Below are 8,073 nucleotides of genomic sequence, written 5' to 3' on the forward strand. Positions count from 1 at the left end.
GGTCTGTCCTACCTTGCCAGCTAACGAGGGAATCTGGGACATTAGCCACTAGTTGTCTCCACTGGTAGGATGAGTTGATACAAAGCTCTTTTTTCAAGTGCTTGTAATATTTGGCCTGCTTTTTCATTCTCAACCCACGCCCACACATTTTTCTTCACCTTACCAGCTGTTTGCTTCTGTCTACTGTTCCAGTGAAGCAAGTGAAATGCTTAGGCATGGAAAGCATCATTCTGTGCCATCCTTCCAGAAGAAGGATTCTTGTAACTTATCCTTAAGACTTATAAGATTTTGTCTGTAGCTGTTACCAGATAGCACATTTGAGCATGCAGCGTACCTGTGTATTTACAAGACAGGTCCTCATATTTTCTTTTTGGTAATCCAGATACAGAACTGTTTCTACATTTCTGCAAGGTCTGTGCTGTACTCTCACTCCCACAGCCTGGCTGCCTCTGTCTGAAATAGAATAGGGCTGTAGCCTACACTCATCTGATTGCAGGAGTTTGTATGCAGTTCAGTCGGTTCTGGATACATTTTTTTACCGTGTGAAAGGAATCAAAGACTTGAATCATGTACGTTTCTGTGCACTTTTCAGTGGGATCAGAAATAATGCTGTGCTAATGCATAAACTCTTGTGAATCCCCAGAGACTGTGCTGAAGTCATGAACAACCAGTGACAAGTCACAGCATGTGGAGAGCAAGTTATGAATCACTGCAGTCCTGCTGCTCAGTATTTCACGTTTTTTTTCTTTCTTTTTGCCCTCCTTCAAAAAATACAGAGGTTGATTTGCATCTACTAAGCCTCTCTAATCTATACACTGCCAGAGTATATGAATGCTATTTCACAGGCACTGCTGTTTGTTCACAGCCAAAGCAATCCTCTACTGCAACATTCAATATAAAGAAACAAGTGAAATATCAAGATTGAAATGGCAATATCGTAGCAGCTTCTTAGCTACCAAAGATCAGAAAGCATTGCTAATGCTAAAGGAGCTGAACCAATTCATATTTCTTCTAAGTCTGACTTTAAGTTTTAAGGACTAATGTTTTCTGTTGTCTTCTCTACAAAATATTTTTGTGTATTTCACATCATATATAGGCATGCAACAGCCTGGATTAATCTGGAAAGATAAAAAATGGAAAGATAGGTGAAGATAGATATCAATAGATAGGAAGATACCAGGAGAGTAAAGTAATATGATCTTTTGAAATAATTAATATGCCTGTTGTGGTTCTAATTGAAAACCAAATAAAAGAATATAGACTATTCAAATATAGCCCTTTTTAGATGGACATTCAGTTTACCAAAAAATATTAACAACTACACTTTAGAGTCATAACCACAGAGCTGTATCATTAAGTTGAAAATGGCCATACTGCAAAGAACAGAGTTGAGCATCTGCAAGTAGGGAGCAGAAAAAGATTATATAAAAATAGTTACCTAGATGTTCAGTATTCAGGGAATCTACATATCTGTTATTTTCTTTTAAATCTTGAACCCATTTATTTTACTTGCTTTCTAAATTTTCATGTTTTCCCATTACATCTAACTTCAATCACTACCAGTACTTAATTTTACCCAAGGAATAACTTTCCTGAAGAAATGGCTTTCTTTTGATTTGCCTATATTATCTAGTAGATTACTGTTTATACACCCAAACCTTTGTACTTCTCTTTCCTTGCCACTTACATATTAATGGATGCATAAGCACTGCCAATCCAAGCCACTATTGTTTCCCAACATCTTTCCAGCTATGTGGTTTAAGTGATGACTGTACCTGTGTTCTAATCCCTCTGTACATTCTCTTTCATTCAAGTCTTCTTTGGTTCTTAGTTTCATGCTTCAAAAGTATCATGATCTTTTATCAGCCTACAATAGCGAGCCTCTTCCTCAACAATGGTCCCTGATACGAAGGTAGATTTTAAATTGTCAGGCACTTTTAGACAAAGAATGCATTGGGGAAGGAGCTCTGAATAGGATTGTACTCTCATGGGTTTTCAATAAAAAAAATATCTGTAAGCTCACTATCAGATTTCAGTAAATTAAGGTCATCAAATCTAATTGAGAAACTTTGTACAATTCAACTTGCTTTTACTCACACTTCAATCTGCCATCAACTGGGCTTATCAAAATGTACATATGTGATATTTACAAAAACCAATTCTTTTTCTGTGTACAGCATGTCAAATTCTAATATAATTTCATCCCACAGCTGAAGTTTTAATTGAGTTGGCATCTGTTTGCTCATTTGTGAAACATGTCCATCTCTCAGTAATACTGTTACAACTTCTCTTTGTATATTGGTAGAAAAATATGACAGGGATTTATTTACTATACTTTTTTGTGGTAGGATGACCTACAGCAGCTCACTGTTATCTAAAACAAGGTAGCCTAGAGGATGGTGCCATTTTAAGGCCACAAAAGAATTTATAAGAATTACTTTACTCCAGGAAAAAAAACCCAAACTTGGAAATTGTTTGAAATTCCTTCAGATCTTCTTCCCTCCATCATGTAAGGTCTCTTATAGTTTAATTTATACAGATACCATAATGTCTTTAGTAATATCTGCTTGTATTATACAGTACTGACAGTCTGCATGTCGCTCTTGATATTTAAATGAACAAGTTCTAGTACTAATATTTCTGAGAAAAACTAATAGTGAAGTCCCTTTAACAACACATTTTCTGTATTATAGTAAGGTCCAGCTTTAAACCTGACATTTACAAGTTCATTTTTCTATTTAGGGTGAGTGTCTCTTCTCTGCTTTTTATCAACTGAACCAAAATATTCCTAATCTCGTTTTCCTTGTCTCCATTTTTCACTATTTAGCATCACTAAAGCGAGACTGTAGAGACCATAACTTTCTTTAAACCTTCTTGAGTTATTTAGCCATGATGCACACAGATCTTAAATCAAAGTTATGACATAACAGGTTTTTTACTGAAACATGGCAAAGACCCTTACATTTGTAGGTCTCACTACTTTAAAACCTGAACAATGCTAACAAGCAAACTCCACTATGCAGACAATATGTGTTGCCTGGTCTTTGGGAAAAAAATAAAAATGTGGCCGACCAGAATATTCACAAAGCTCCTTTACAGTTATGTTGACTTTGATAAATATTACTCTAAACATCCATTTATTTTAACTGGTCTATTATCTCCAACTTCATTTTCATTATGAAAGTTTATCTATATAACATTTTTAAAGTTCAAGTTTATAATTATATATGTACTTGAGATCTAAATAAAAAACATAAGATTTGAAATACTTTTGAGAGGCAAACTTGAAGAGCTGTGATTATTTATCTGTGACATCTTAATTCTTGAAAAGTAGGAGTATCAAATTACCTGTTGAAAATAAATGCATTGAAACAACTTGTAATTACATGCCTATTTTGTCTGCATTTGGATAAAACATTAGGTTCTTCTGGTTTTCCTCCAAGACTGATAAATTCAAATCAAATGCCATCCTGACCAAACAGCATTGAAATGAGCATAAAAGTAAAAGAAACAAAGTAACGCACAGTCTGGCTGTGCCTTACCATTTGTTTCAAGTTGTTTTCTTAAAATTATCATAATAATTGGAAGGTTACCAGAAATAATGTGGAAGACAGGGACAACTGCAAAGTGATCCATGTCAGAGCAATGTGAATACTAATGCACCTCCTCTCTAGGTGATCAGGAAAGAAGTTCAGTTTCCCTGGAATTGAGCAAAGTGCAGCACAGTGATTTGTAAAATATGTGCATTAATTTAAAAGAAATACATTATTCAAACAGAACAGCTTATGATAGTTTTTGTCCCCTTTTTAACATCTCTTTTATAGTTAAAAATACATGTGTTGTTTCTAATAATCTATTGATAACTCTGGTGTTACAATTTAAGGTGATTTATTTATTATGTAGCTCATAAATTGTATGTGTGTCTATACTAGTAAGTATTGCTTCTGATTTGTGTAAAAGTGGCATTCCTCTGTTTCCCAAATAAAAGCTTCCAGTGAAGCTAGTGCAGGGTTTTCCTGATATTTTGTAGCTTGTATGTCTGTTTGGACTCCAAAAGTTAGAGGTTTACACTCAAATCCAACTTTAACAGTGTGGTAGAGATGGGCACCCGTAACATTTACATCCACTTGAATGCTCAGTATTAGTAGACTAACTATTGAATTAAAATTATGGGATAAACAGATTCAGAACTGGTGTTCCAGAGGAGCAACAGGTGAAATTATCTATGACCACAGACTACAAAGTCTCCAGTGTAAGACAAATGATTCCATGAGTCTCTGGTATGTGAGGAAATGGTCTCTTGCTTTTTTCTCTGCCTATATTCTTTCCAGAAGGTATTGTAGCTCTGAGATGGAATTGGATCAAAGATCTTGGGAGGGCTACACATTTTTTCCTATCAAATAACATTTTTTTTATCTAGAATCTAGCAGAATAATTTTCAGTAAGAGGCATTACGAGTGCACACCAAAAACCTAGATATATGATATTGAAGGGAACTGATAAGGAGAAAGAAGAAATAAATTGTGACCTCTTTAAGAATCAGGATGAGAAGTCTCCTTTAATTCTTATTTCCATGTGCTGGAGGCAAAGGGAAACAAGAGGAAATCAGGTGAAGGGCATGCACATCTAAGCTTTTGCACTGGGAAAGGTAGTTAGATTTCCACTGAGATATTATCTAGGGTTTGTTTTATGAACAGGTTTGCTACAAATGTCTTGATAAACTCTTAGGAGGATGTTCCACAAACCTCTGTCTTATAATAAAAGTGTAAACCTTCTTCATAACTACTTTGTGTTAAGGTTTTCCTGGTAATTTCTCCTTACAACACATCTGGAGTATTGTCTGTTATGGCTGCATTTTAAAATCCTAGCGGGAGCAGTTCACATTATCAGTAAAATGTTTAAGGGTAAGAATTAAATCCTTTCTTGGCTGATACAGTGAAGTGTACACTCAGACTTCCACTACTTTTGATCACTTTCCTTTTACAACTTTTGCAAGTGGCATCCCCTGTCCCAGCCCCTTTATTAATGGCTAGTTGTAAATGACTTTAGCAAATGGAGCACCATTTGTCACACCGTAACAAGTGACGCACTGTACTGTATTTCTAGCCCTACCACTTAATTTAAGCTTTGAGATTTATAGCTTGTCATCATACTCTCTATCTTTCTGTTCCTTCTTTGTGCCTTCCCAAGTGCTAAAACAGCTTGTTGGGAAAGGGATTTAGAAGTAAAAACAGACATTTCTACCTTGGCTCAGAGCACTGAAAAACACTCATTCTACTCTTTCACCTGTGTAGTGAATTTTCCTGGTGGATTTTCTTCTTATCTTTAAATGCTTCTCCACATTTAACTGATATTTGATGAAAAGATCCCCCTCTTAAATTTCTTTCCAAATAATCCCACAGTAATTCCACTGCAGTCACCTGTCTGTATACACTATATTTGTTTATTACCTTGAAAGACACATACAGGACAGACAGCAGCCGACTTGTTTTGCAAATTAAAAAACTTTTATTTAAACTTGAAATTAGTTCTTTCTTCATGGTGTGCTACCATGCTCTATTCCATCAGCAAATTTCCCTGGGCTACAAATTTGTAGCCCATTCCTCTGTCTAGGCTATATAGATTTTTATGTAGATTACAGGTTCTGTGCCTTATTTATATACTGCCACATGGAAAGTGGCAAACATCCAAGCAGTGACCCCACCAGTTTAAAGTTCCTATGAATGAAACATCTGTTCTGTGTTTGTGAATTTGTTTGTTTGTTTACTTAAGAGCACCAGCATTGGCCTTGCACATGCTTACCCTGTCTAACAGAGCAGATTGGTTGTTGGGGTTTACTTTTAATTATAGTAGATTGCAGACTCTTTTATTCTTATTTTCCTTGTGCTGTTAGCAATTATCTTGCTCATTTACCTCCAAACTGGTGAGACCACTGGTCTCTTGGCCACGAAAGCCTAGGTGGGCACAAGGGTCCTGCAGCAGTGGCAGGTTTAGTACTCCCAAACTGCAAACACTTGGCCTGTTCCTCTACTGCCCAACATGTTGTAAAGTATTTTTGCTGATATAAAGTAAGTGAAATGCACAAATCGAGTGATACGCATGCAGAATCTCCAAGCACACCAGCACTGGTATTTTGCACTGTTCATGTGCAGCTGTAGCTTATCAGAGGAGGCACAGGTTAGCAGAGGACGTGTGTTAGGTGTGCTGGGGACAGAGCAAAGCCAGAGAAGTTCACAGCCCAGTCTCAGCCTTTCTGTAGCTGTTGTGTCCCCGGGTCTGTTTTCCACACCGAAAGAATGCTGAAGCCATTCCAGTGCTTCTTTCCTGAATCCTTGCAGCTAGCTACAAGCCTAAGCAGGAGATTGTCATGTGAAAAGGGTATAAGAAGCTTTCAGAAATTCCATATAAATAATGTCATATGACTGGAACTTTTCAGAACAAAAGAGCTAAAGATCAAGCAAATTGTTTTAGCTAGAATTCTGATTGCACATGTCTAGCTTAGAGCAGCAGCCAGGAGTGCAGGCAGGATCTGTGTGCTCATAAAGTGGGAATGGAACTAAGACTAGAACTGGAAAGCGATTCACTGACTTGCTGGTCTGCAATGTAGTCTTCCTAAGCCTTCAGGATAAATTCCAAGAAGTCCACTAAATTTATGGGAATGAAGAAGGCACAGAATTATTGTACGAAGTGAATCAAATTCAGGTCTAGAAAAAGAAGGTACATTTTAAATAAATTTTATGAAGCTGTACCTATTCACATAGCTTTGAATTTTAACACAGTAAATCACCTTATATACTCCTACTTTAATCCATTATTTTCTGCAGCAAAGTCACAAATGCTTTTCCCCTCTGATGCAGTTCTACTACGTCACTTTGAATGTGATCCCTTTGTATAGGCTGGCCAAAATCACATTTGTTTGTTTTCCTAGTGCTGTATCACATTGCAAGCCCTTATTTAATTTGCTGTTCACTACTAGTCCTCAGTCTTTCTTTTTTTTAGTGCTTTCCAAACACTGTCTTCCTTCCATAGTATATTTGTGTTTGAGATTATTTCTCTTAAGTATTTGAATTTTGAGTTTTCATTACTGAGAATTGTTTTGTCTTGTTTTTCAGATCTGTTCCCCGGCTCTCATAGACTCTCTAAGTCTCTGTCATTTAAATAAATTATTTGTAAGTAAATAATGTGCAATTAATTTGCATTCCACCCCCTCTTTAATTTATTTATGAGTAAGAAAGAGGAAGGTGCAAGCAATGGAAATAAAGAGGGAAATGCTACAAATGGAATTAACACCAGTGGTCACACTATTTCACTGGGTACCTCTAATTCATATGAATGTCAAAAGTTAGCATTATACCTTCATATATCGTCTGACATGTTATATAAATCAAAATAAATATCAGTTCTCTGTTGTCTGGAATATTACACAATAATAAGAATATTTTATGTCCTTTAAACCTGCATGTTTGGGTTTTTTTTGTTATGTTCAGGAACACATAGAGCAAAATGATAATATTGTTCCCATTCCACGGAACAATACCAGCTTCTTCCTTCTTTTCAGGACAGAGCCATGTATTTAATTAGTGACTGTATTAGTTGTGCATTAGGTTAGAATGAAGCTTCAATGGCATCACGATGTTTCCTTAATCAGTGGTTTTTTCCTAAGAGCATAATCTAAGAGATTCCCTCTGGACCTGCCTCCATACACAAACACACTTTAGTAAGTGAGACCTCTGACGGGGTCATCAAGACCAAAATGAACGACAACAAAAAAATCTTCGGTGCTGCTCTTATGTAGTTAGTGACCCAACCTTACCCTTTAAATATAGTAGGATCAACATACTGGGCCATGACCTCAAAGAGCTGCCATGTCACTTTTACTCTGCTTTTCTTTTAAAATGTTATGTAAGTTGGGGAACTCAGCTGCAATGTGTGCTGTATCATATATCTAGATTTATTTCACTGGATTAGGGGAAATATCTGTGGAAAGGGTGCATTTAATTATTCACAGATTTATATTGGTATTTTAGGATTGAAATGGCAAAATGGAAAAATAAAAGTGTCATCAGTAAATTT

The sequence above is a fragment of the Vidua chalybeata genome, chromosome 9, assembly GCF_026979565.1.
Source record: "Vidua chalybeata isolate OUT-0048 chromosome 9, bVidCha1 merged haplotype, whole genome shotgun sequence".
NCBI lineage: Eukaryota > Metazoa > Chordata > Aves > Passeriformes > Viduidae > Vidua > Vidua chalybeata.